At 35.2% G+C, this 11,605-nt stretch overlaps 1 long non-coding RNA gene and 1 pseudogene across 1 annotated transcript; one reads left to right on the top strand and one right to left on the bottom strand.

Annotated features, from left to right (window-relative positions):
* Window positions 1-317: 317 nt before the first annotated feature.
* On the bottom strand, window positions 318-768 carry LOC117276803 (uncharacterized). The gene is made up of 2 exons (XR_004507072.2): window positions 696-768; window positions 318-609 (listed from the first exon to the last, which is right to left on the bottom strand). It is a non-coding gene; the product is annotated as an uncharacterized lncRNA (long non-coding RNA).
* Window positions 769-2,412: 1,644 nt separating this feature from the next.
* LOC104096447 (lysM domain receptor-like kinase 3) lies at window positions 2,413-11,235 on the top strand (annotated as a pseudogene).
* The last annotated feature ends 370 nt before the right edge of the window (window positions 11,236-11,605 follow it).

Below are 11,605 nucleotides of genomic sequence, written 5' to 3'. Positions count from 1 at the left end.
TAGCAATAATATTCTAAAAAGAAACTCCCAATAGTGTAACGAATGATGCGCAAATTTGTTCCAACAAATATGATCGCATGCAATAGCCAACAACCAAGAATAAATATAGAAGTAATGCAACATTGAATATTGACGAACAATAATAAATGACATTTATGTAAATAAATGCAAAAAAGTCATCCTAGACAAGATGGAAGTATTGAATATTCTCTCTGACAGTCGAGAATGATGAATAAATCTTTGAGTGCCCGAGATATTCTCAGATCCAGTGAAAAAGTGTAGGCAAGGATCTTGGGAAAAATGTTGTTTTTGTGTGCTTATGATTGAAACCGGATTTTCTCTTTCTCAAGTCAAAAGTGTCTTTTACAAAATTAATATCACATGTCCCCTATCATTGTGTCTCTTTCTTTTTGTAGGGAACATGTTTCCAGAAACCCTAATAGTACAAATGCAGAGAATATCCACTAGAATATTCTCCTTCAGGTCCTATCTTAAAGCTAGTCATTATAACTCTGTTATCGATTATTGACGACTCCAGGGTCTTCGATCTTTGCTGACTCCTCGACCACAACTTTCATTGGTAATTAGATCACTTCGACCTATGACGACCTGGAGATGTTTTACTCATATCATTTTGACTTATATTCTAAAGGTAGATTTTGATCCATACACCGTGCAATTCAAATGATAGTTACCTCACAACTTCATCTTCGTAATTTATATTGTGGCATTATGAACAATGATATTTGTGGAAGGTAATTGATACCCTAAAAACATAACGATATCGAGATTAGAAGGTAAAACCATCCTATTTATAATTAAGAACGGTCAGACCTAATGGACCTCCCCATCACGAAACTATCCTATTTATAGTGCCTGGAATTACGGGCGGATCTAGAGTTTGGCCGCCGGGTTCAACGGAACCCAGTATCTTTGACGTATAAATTTGTGTATAAAAATTTATTAAAATTGCAATAAATGGTAGGTCTGAACCCATAACTTTAAAAATATAATGGGTTCAATCTTAAAAGTTGAACACATAGAATCTAAATTCTGGATCCTCCGCTGCAGTCTACGTCGATACATAAAGTGATGAAGATAAAACAGAAAATTCAACAATTATTTACCCTAACTTATAAAAATTAATCAAATTATGTTAAGTTCACATATCACATAATAATTCCAACAATTTGGTGATGGACAAGTAAAATAAGCAATAGTATCAAGGAGTTTATTTTTCCTTTTCTTTTGGGTATTCTCCTGGTGTGTACACTGAAAATAGGATATCTTTGAAAGATTTTCTCATTTTGTAAGTTTTTTAATGTTAACAAAAATTGTGCTCTGTCGTTCGTCTTCGCCACCCAAAAAAAAAAAAAAGAAAGAAGAAGGAGGAGGAAGAGACTTGTACAAACGTACTAGCTCAAGGCCAGACGATTGACAAATATATAGCTCCAAAAATTAGGCCGAAGAGGACTTTAATGAGGTTGATTATATTTATAAATTTTCCATAAAATGAATAACTTGAACCTGTAATTAAATTCAAAATAAAGGCAACATCTAGAATATATTAGACCTGGAAATTCAAACTAGAGGACTTTGAAAAAATGTCATTAAAGAGACAAATAAATAAATAAATAAATACGTACAAGGACTAGTTCTTGATCTTTTCTTCTTTAATTTCTTTATATTCTTAAAAACCTAGTAATAATATTAATTGACTTGTGTTAGTACTCTTTGATTTGGAGAATAATCATGGTAATAGGTATAGAAATGAAAACAAAAGTAAATATGACCCCATTCGACATATCGGAGGGCGTATTTTGTAAACGAACATAATATGAACATATTGTATGTATTAATTTAATAGTTAACTACGACATTCTATACGGAAACTTGTTATTTTAAAGAGCTTATTCATTTTATTTATTAACCATTTTGTTAATCATTCAACAAAAATTCATAAGCTGATAAGCAGGTGAACTATAAAAGTATTAAAGATTGAGATGTTATATATCTACTCTAATTCGATCTTTTAGTATAAAAATATTTATATAAAAAAAATATTTTTTTTGCTCAAATGAAATATCAGACAATAACAAAAACTACATAATAGTAGTACGTAGAAAATTTTTCGTAGTAAAATTTGACTTTGGTCAAACTTGAATTGGTGTTAACGACCTTCTTTATAAATGGCTTCGATTCAAATTTCTATCAATCTAACGGTTGAGAATGTGCCAACAGTAAACGCTATAGAAGGCCGCCATAGAAGACTATCTCCCAAAACCATACGAATAAGTCAAAAGCAGCTAGAACACGGCTTTCTTTAAATTCCTGACAGCTGCGGCAACGACAATATCGTTTCATTAAAATATTACCAAATATTAAAGCCGAACGGAAAATAATAGTTTAATACAATCCAGAATGTTAACAACAGACCAATTCAATCATTCAACTTTTTTAAAGTAATTTTCAATCTAACTTTTATCAAAACACAGTCAACGCTTCCTCCAAAAACCCAGCTAAAATTCCCCAGAATACATTTTTGTGTAGCCATTTCTGAAATATTAATGTTTTTCTCATGAAAGATGTTTGAATCCAGACAAAGAAGTTTTTTAAGCTTAGGAATTATCCTTATCACAGTTTACTTATCCTCCAATTCTATACCAGTTGAGTCCAGTTGCAATAAAGGGTGCGATTTAGCTTTAGGTTCATTCTACGTTTGGCGGGGGACAAATCTTACTCACATATCACAGTTATTCTCCGTTTCTAGTAGACAAGAAATCATGGACTACAACAATAACATACCTAATCAGGACAGTGTTATAGCAGGGACAAGAATTAACATACCCTTCAGTTGTGATTGTTTGGATGGTGAGTTCTTAGGCCATGTTTTTCCGCACAAGGTTAAATCTGGAGATACATATGCTCGGGTTGCGTCGAATTATTCGGATTTAACGACAGTGGATTTGTTGAAGACGTTTAATCGCCATCCTGAGAATAATATTCCAGATGATGTTACCTTAAACGTGGTTGTGAATTGCTATTGTGGGAATAAAGATGTTTCTGAAGATTTTGGGCTATTTGTGACGTATCCTTTGAGGCCCGAGGATAACTTGACGGCCTTGGTTTCCACGTCCAATGTCAGTGCAGATTTAATTCGGAGTTATAATCCAGGAGCTAATTTCAGTGCTGGGAAAGGAATTGTATTTATACCGGGACGAGGTCAGTATTGATATTTTTGATAATGCACATTTCCACCCTTTACATTTACCCTTTTAAAATTAAAAAGATAAATGGCATTTATTGTAGAATGACGAGAGGAAGAGAAAAGGTGAATTTTAGGCGGGAATTGAATCATTCCCCTTTCTATAACATCTTCCTTATATAATAGTCATTCATTATAAAAGCCAAGTTATTCTCGGAATCTATTTTTATGTTATGTTATAATATATGTCCTCTATAACGACACTTCAATATAGCAGCCAAAAAATATCGGAATAAATGAGGTTGTTATAAAGAGGTTTTGACTGTATAAGCAAGTAAAATTAGCAACTATTATCACTAGGGGTGCTTATCGAGCGGATCGGGCAGATATTTACACTTAACGATTTGACTTATCGGTAATCGATTTACAAATATAGTAATCCGCTAGCCAACCAATAAGACATCGGACAGATTGGCAGCGGATTAACGATTATCGGGCGGTTTATTGACACAATCAAATAAACAATAAAAAAGAAATAGAGAACTAGAGATAAGGAAAATTTTCGGAACAGATATATTTATATAATATTTTCTAATCCACTTCTAACCAAGAGGTTGTGAATTCGAGTCATCCCAAGAGCAAGGTGGGGAGTTCTTGGAGGGAAGGATGCCGAGGGTCATTTGGAAACAACCTCTCTACCCCAGGGTAGGGGTAAGGTCTGCTTACACACTACCCTCCCCAGATCCCACTAGTGAGATTATACTGGGTTGTTGTTTCTAATCCATGTGACATGCAATATCCGGTACAAGGGAGAGTAAATAAGTATGTGGTACGGATTAAAACATTGATAACTCAATTGGAAGAGGAAAACAAGTTAGTTAACTAATGCACAAACAAATCTCCTTAACTCATAAAAAAATCCGTGTGACATGCTTGTCGGGTTCCGACCAAATACATATTTAAACTTTGAAGAACTGGTTGCTGAGGGAGACGACTGTCGCCGGTGTTAAAAGTTTAATTTTTACTTTTTAACTACTTCAAGAATTAATTAACGAAAATATTTCAAGTTACTCACAGTCTTATTCTCGCCCAAATAAATGATATGAACATGATTTAAGAAAGCAAATGACTCGTATCAACCTCATAGGAATCCTTTCGGGAGCGGTATGGGCTAATGAAGCGTGGGGGTCGTATTGGAATTGGGACCCAAACGTGTAACATCTGTCCTTGTATAAACGTATATAATCAGTGTATAATCTATGTATACCGGATAGAAAAATTAAATAGTAATCCGTCCAGCTATTTCTGTAAAGATCCATTTTTTACTCCCTCTGTCCCATTTTATGTCAAGTGTTCGACTAGGCATAAACATTGTGATCTAAAACAAGCTATAGACTATCTTGTTAAGTGTAAAATGAGAATTTAAGGTTGAGTTGTTCCTAAATATAGAAATGTGTCATTCTTAGGGAAGTATGCAACAAAAATGTGACATGGAGTAATGACTAAGATACTTTTTTTGTCTTTTCTTGTGTGAGGTGTTAATGTAATTTGATGGTTTTTATGTGTTTGTTTTATTTCGTGTTAGAAAGATTTTATGTCTATGCTTTAGAACTTTAAGGTTAAAGTCCGAGTACTTTTTTGCTCATGTTTCAGTGTTGTGGCAAAATGGGGGAAATGCACTTTTAAGGAGGGAACTAAATTAGGAAGCACAATGTTTTGCTTAAGGGTGATATTTAATTTAAGTTTATTGTTTACTATAAATTGGAATTTATAGTTTTAATATCGATGAAGATTGCACCCTTTAGAATGCGTTTTGATTTGTTTATGAGTAACTGAACCTGGTCGCAGGGATGTAGCACTAAGCATGCAGCATTAGTACAAACTTGTGAATGATTACCCTTTTCCTTTCTTCCTTTTTGGCATGACGCACTGTGTGACAGTGGACCAATTGAACTTCAGCATTGTCGTCTTCCTTGGTTCTAATTTCTAAAGTTGCTCCCACATCCATGAACCAAAATAGGTTCAAAGCACATGAATATTTCTAGTAGTGCCTTATTGCTAATAAAGAAAAAATGTGATAGTCTTGCAAGCGAAATAGTGTTATGTAAAATCGCCATGAAATTTAGCAAATGCTTTTGATTAGCAAAATTCTAGCTATACCAGCTGAGTTTATCACTGAGCTGTAACGGCAAGAGCAAGTCAGTATTCACAAATAGCAGAAGCACAATTGAGCAACTGTTTTCTGTTGCTTGGCTTCTTTGAGCTGGTTAAGAATTCTTCAATCTGCATCCTGGGATCATTTCTTCAGACTGCAGATATATACAAGATGGAATGCAAATGTCGAAGATTAAGAGTTGCATTTACCCCCGAAGAGAATTGGATGAAATAAATGTAGAATATTCTTTAATTTTGTGAATTGATAGTAAATTAACTGGAGGTCTTGCTTTTTGGAAACGCAAACTAGCCCTTTCAAACATTATTCAGAACCACTTTGGTTCTCTAAAAATCAAACATTACGCGCGCCAAACAAGAAGAAACGCTTGTAAGAGCAGAGTCATGCTTTTGAGGATGTTTATGGTTGATAATGGCTCACAATGGCTTCAGAATGAATGCTAAAAAACCTCTTCTAGGAAAAAAGAAAAAGAAAAAAGTGCTTGCAGGATCTCTATTTCTTTTTGGTTCTTATTCGGGTACCTGAGGGGAGCAGGACTACAGCGCAAGCATGTTGCTTGTTAGTACTTCGTAGAGAAAAAATGGAATACAATAAATGCCAGGATATTGCTGTGCTCTAAAGAGAGTGAGTTTATGAGAATTAAATCAACCTGATACAAATTTGTGTCTTGGAAAATTGTCCGAAAAGAGCTTGCTTCTATCTTTGATACTCTTTAAAGACCATAGTTTACTTGATCAATCTTCCCTCTTTAATCCATCCCAATTCCTTGACCTGTTTCATATGATGCTAAAATTTCTCAGTGCCAGAAGTTTAAAGTAAAAGAAACTGGTATACTTCAAATTACTTTTAACTTCAATATGGCATATTTTGACAAATTACTCCATCTTCACACGTTTTACTTATTATTGAATTAATATTTTAAATAGCTGACCTACGTCTATGTAATGATGCTTTTGATGTTTTCTTTTTCCAATATCTGAATAGACTAAGTTGGCCAACTAAAATTGGAGAGAGGTAACACCTTAAGTACAACGGCTTGGTTGTTTTAGTGCTTGTAACTACTATGATTTCTTCATTTTTTGTATGTTCTTAGTGTATAAACAATGTCTGAACCATCATTTCTTTCATTTTGCAGATAAAAGTGGGAACTTTCCGCCACTGCCAATAAGGTAGCTCATTAACATTTGATGTTATAATCTGATCATCTTGTTTATTGATCTTCCACCCACTAGCACATTGCTGACCTTTGCCATTTGTATTGTTTCTCCCCTCTTATTTGCAGTACAGGTGGTTTGGACCTTTCCTTGTCTTCAATGCTGACTACTTTGTTATCCCTTCTCAGACCATTCATGATAATAAAGGAAGTCTTTTATGCTACCTACTCTTATCGTTTTATACTTCTAAATAATTAGGTATTTCTGGTGGAGCAATAGCTGGGATATCTGTAGGAGCAATAGCAGTAGTCTTGCTGCTGGCTGGTTTGGTTTACGTAGGATGTTATAGGAAGAAAGCACAAAAGGTTTCGCTGCTCTCTTCCGAAGACCACCTCCATCACTCTAGTCATGGTAGGTGTCAATCCCTATTTTCTAATTCTTACGACATTCATTTATTTGACGTACAGTATTTCTTAAGATGCTTATGCATAGATCAGTTTAAAGCTGAAAATCCAATTTAATGTAGTTGATTTATTTGCTGGAATTGAATATTTCCTTTACTTATGCTGTCAACTTTCAACAACTATTGGAGTGGTAGAAAACAATGTTAGCTAGTCGACTTATATGTTAACATTTTGTTTGGCTTAGGCCCAGAAGGCAGCACGACAGTTAAAGCTGCAGATTCCGGTCGCCTGGCTGATGGCAATTCTCCAGGGATTTCAGGCATAACAGTGGATAAATCTGTTGAGTTCACTTATGAAGAGCTTGCTACTGCAACTAATGACTTCAGCATTGCTAACAAAATCGGACAAGGTGGTTTTGGTGCTGTTTACTATGCTGAGCTCAGAGGCGAGGTTTGAGATGTTCTTTAATCTTACTTCTTGGTATAACTTATTATGTTATGAAAGAAGTGAAATTGTTTAGTTCTGATCTAATGAAGTGGGTAAACAGTAATCTAGAGAAAGCAGAAATAACAAAGAGCAAGGAGGGCAAATGAAGATGAACATTCTACAAATAAATGAATAGCTTACTCATCTTGTGATGTTCTAGTGATGCATTGACATTCATCATGGGATGCACGTCTTTGCATATATATTAATCCTGCCAACACTGAATCATGATTTCATTCTCCAGTGGGTGCATGTCTCGAGATTTTTCTTTAGTAATGCTTATTTGTAAAATTTTAACCATAAAATAAAACCTACTTAATCTCTTTATACTCAATATTTTTGCTGCTGTGAACTATTTCAGAAAGCGGCTATTAAGAAAATGGACATGGAAGCTACAAGGGAGTTTCTTGCTGAATTAAAGGTCTTGACACATGTTCATCATCTGAATCTGGTAAAAACTGAATTCCGTACCACTGGAGGCATGTCCTTTTTGATGCTCTTCTCATTCTCTTCTGAGGATTAGTCATGAAACTTTTGTTTTACTTACTAATCGGGATTTTTTGTTAATTTAGTTGTATTAGCTGTTACTATGTCAAATTCAGGACACATCTTGTTGCATATGAGAAGTTGCTTAACCCATCTTTCACATTTGATGTTGCCATAACAGCTCACATAATCAGTTTAGATAGTCATCTTACGGCTTAAATGACAATTCTTAATGATATTCCTGAGCAATTATTGAACATAACGAAAATTATGCATGCAGCATGAGCACACACGAGGTGATACTGCTAGGTATATCTTAATGATGGGCAATTAGCATAGTTGTAACCTTAGTTGATAGGGAAGCAAAAAGCTATGTTTTGTTGTTAGGGAACCAAAAAGCTCCGTTTTCCCTCTTTCAGACTGCTGCTTGATAAATTTGCAGAAACTTGTGAATGATAACGACTGTCAGTGTTAATGGTGATACTGCATCATTCTAGGCAAATGATGAAGTATAAAAATAATATATGAATAGGACATTTTCAGAGAAATATATTGTAGATCAGGCTTCACTTCCACCGTAAAGCACACTCCAGAAGACATTTTTAAAAGAGCAGAAAGCTGAACAAAGAACAGATTCCATTACATAGAATATTAATGTAGGAGGTTTTTAATAATTTCTATTTATTTTCAAGTGTTCTACAGCTGTAATATTATGCACTACTATTGAAGGATCAAAGGACTTGAACGAGAATCTTTTCTCAGAAATCTTCTTTGGCGTTGTGCTTTGTCAGCACGAAAATTTGGCTAAGCTTTATTTGAAGAGGACAACTGAGTGCAACTTAAGAAGTTTTAACTTGCTTTGACACTTAGTGATGTGAATAATTTGGTGGAAGGGCATCCAACCAAAGGTGGGGGTGGGGTGGGGGGGTGCAATACTAAAACGATATATTCAATAGACTAAACTGAAACAGATGATGTAAGCCAATTGATTTCATTAACTTGGCAGTCTTGCTGCTTGAGACCTCTATCCTATTATAGATCATAAGTCAAGTGAATGCCCCAGAACGTACTTCATGTTTGCAATGGTCCTTGAAACCTATACTTAGTGTAATCTAGTTATTACCATCTGTCATTCATTTACAACAAAATAAATTGCTTGAAGTGCACATAGAGCGCTCCGAAGAGAAACAAGGACCAAAAGAAAGGGGTGCTGCGGACAGCACTAAAGCTAGGGGTGCTTGGGAAAGTAAATTCTTAAATACAAGTCGATTAATTATAAATTGATAGATGTGATGAGTGGGGTCTTATTTTGATGTGGGGCATGACACACTTCAGGAAGGATATGATACCACATTGAGATGATTAAAATCCACTTTTCTTGATTTGATATCCTGAAGTAAGTGCAGAAAGTTTGCTCCATCTCAGACATTCCAGTTGATTGGTTACACTTGTTAACGGGTTTTGCAGTTTGTTCGAGGGTCTTCAATAGTCTTAAATTGATGGTCCATTGAAACTCATGATATGGTGCAATCCTTCTTTTCATATACGCTTGACTTATCTTTCCAATGATATTGAGTGCAGGTGCGGTTGATAGGCTACTGTGTTGAAGGCTCCCTCTTCCTTGTATATGAATACGTTGAGAATGGCCACATAGGCCAACATCTGCGTGGTACAGGTAGTTTTAATGTGAACTAAATCACATGTCATAGTTAACCACTTTTCCGTTAGTTTGTGATAGTTCCTTAAAGAACTTTTAATCAATCTGGTCAATTTATTTCCAGGAAGGGACCCATTGCCATGGTCTACTAGGGTTCAAATTGCTTTGGATTCAGCTAGAGGTCTTGAGTACATACATGAGCACACCGTACCAGTTTACATCCATCGTGATATTAAAACAGCAAATATTCTGATAGACAAAAACTTCCATGCAAAGGTTTTTCAAAGAACCTTTTTCTATGTATGTACATTGAGGAAGATTCTTTTGTAATTGTGTGAATCATCTCTGGTGTAGGTTGCAGATTTTGGATTAACAAAACTGACTGAAGTTGGAAGTTCATCTTTGCAAACACGACTCGTTGGTACTTTTGGATACATGCCTCCGGAGTAAGTGCTTTCCATTTTATAGTGCAGCCTTTAAAAGTAGGAATGAAGTTGTTTGCATAACAATGTAACTTTATCCTCATCTTTTTTAGATATTGGTCACTGGGGAAAAGCGTAGTTCTAACTTAGACCACGTTTTATGAACGTTTTGCTCAAAGCTTAAATTGGCGTTTTTTAATTTATGCGTTTTCTGAGTGCCATTACAGCCTTATGTTATGGATTTGCGCAATGCTATTTTGCAGGTATGCTCAATATGGTGATGTCTCTCCTAAAGTTGATGTCTATGCTTTTGGTGTTGTCCTATATGAACTTATTTCAGCCAAGGAAGCGATAGTCAAGCCAAATGAATCTGTTACTGAATCAAAGGGTCTTGTTGGTTTGGTAAGTTCGTTTAGCATTTTTCTTTTCTCAATGATACGGATTACACGAACCCTTTCACAGGCTTGAACTGAACCTTTCTTTAAAGGACCATATCTAAGCTCTTCATTCCTTTTGCTTGTCTCCTGCTTTTTCCTTATATTGATACCTATTTTTCCTTCTGATGATCATAGTTTGAAGAAGTACTTAATCAGCCAGAACCTGATGAAGACCTTCGCAAACTGGTTGACCCAAGACTTGGAAATGACTATCCCCTTGATTCAGTCCGCAAGGTATAAGATTAAACGAAACATGCATTGATAACAGTGGTAGTTGTTTCTTTTTGCTTCTTATAGAAGTCCATGTCTTCTCCATTACAGATGGCGCAGCTTGCCAAAGCTTGCACCCATGAAAATCCTCTAATAAGGCCAAGTATGAGATCAATAGTGGTTGCGCTGATGACACTCTCTTCATCGACAGAAGATTGGGATGTTGGATCTTTCTATGGGAACCAAGGTCTTATAAATCTTATGTCCGGAAGATAGTAAAACAGGATTTCCCTGCTTGTGAACGAGACTGAGACGACGATGCTGTTTTAAGCACTGGGATCAGTGACTACTTGTGCAGTTTTATATTGTATAGTACTTGTTTCAGTAGTGTAAGAAAGCATAGAAAGCTGGCTTTGATTTATAACACTTAGAACCAAATAACCTTCATTGTGAGTTAGAAATGGAACATTTCCTCAAGGGGAAATAAATGTTTTTTTTTTGTCTGATAGCAGTGTTTATTATTGTCCCATACTCAGTCACAGATGTCCAAAGAAGACAATAGCCAAACTTTTGAATGTTCATTTCTTGTTTGTATTGTTCAGGAGTTGTTGTTTCATGTTTGCTTCATAGCTTATGGCTTAGCAATTTCATCATTGGAAAAGAGACGTTCAAAGGATACTTTGAATTACAAGAAGGCTATCTTAATCTACTTAAAGAGTAAAAGCATGTCCTTAATCCTTATATTTGGATGAGCATTTAAGAAATTAACTAGTTTCAAATAATATAAGATCAACAATTGAGGGGTCATATAGATAATAGAATAATGAAACGCCAATTAGCCATTATTTGAAGGAGGTGAAATCCTCGAATTTTGAGGACATGCGTAATTTCCTTGGAATTTAATCATCCACTTCTAACATTAGAAATCTTCATTTGCTTTTACTATATTTAAAGATAATTAATAAAGTTGT

This window comes from Nicotiana tomentosiformis, chromosome 7 (genome assembly GCF_000390325.3).
Source record: "Nicotiana tomentosiformis chromosome 7, ASM39032v3, whole genome shotgun sequence".
Taxonomy (NCBI): domain Eukaryota; kingdom Viridiplantae; phylum Streptophyta; class Magnoliopsida; order Solanales; family Solanaceae; genus Nicotiana; species Nicotiana tomentosiformis.
This window is presented reverse-complemented; position numbering and strand designations above follow the sequence as displayed.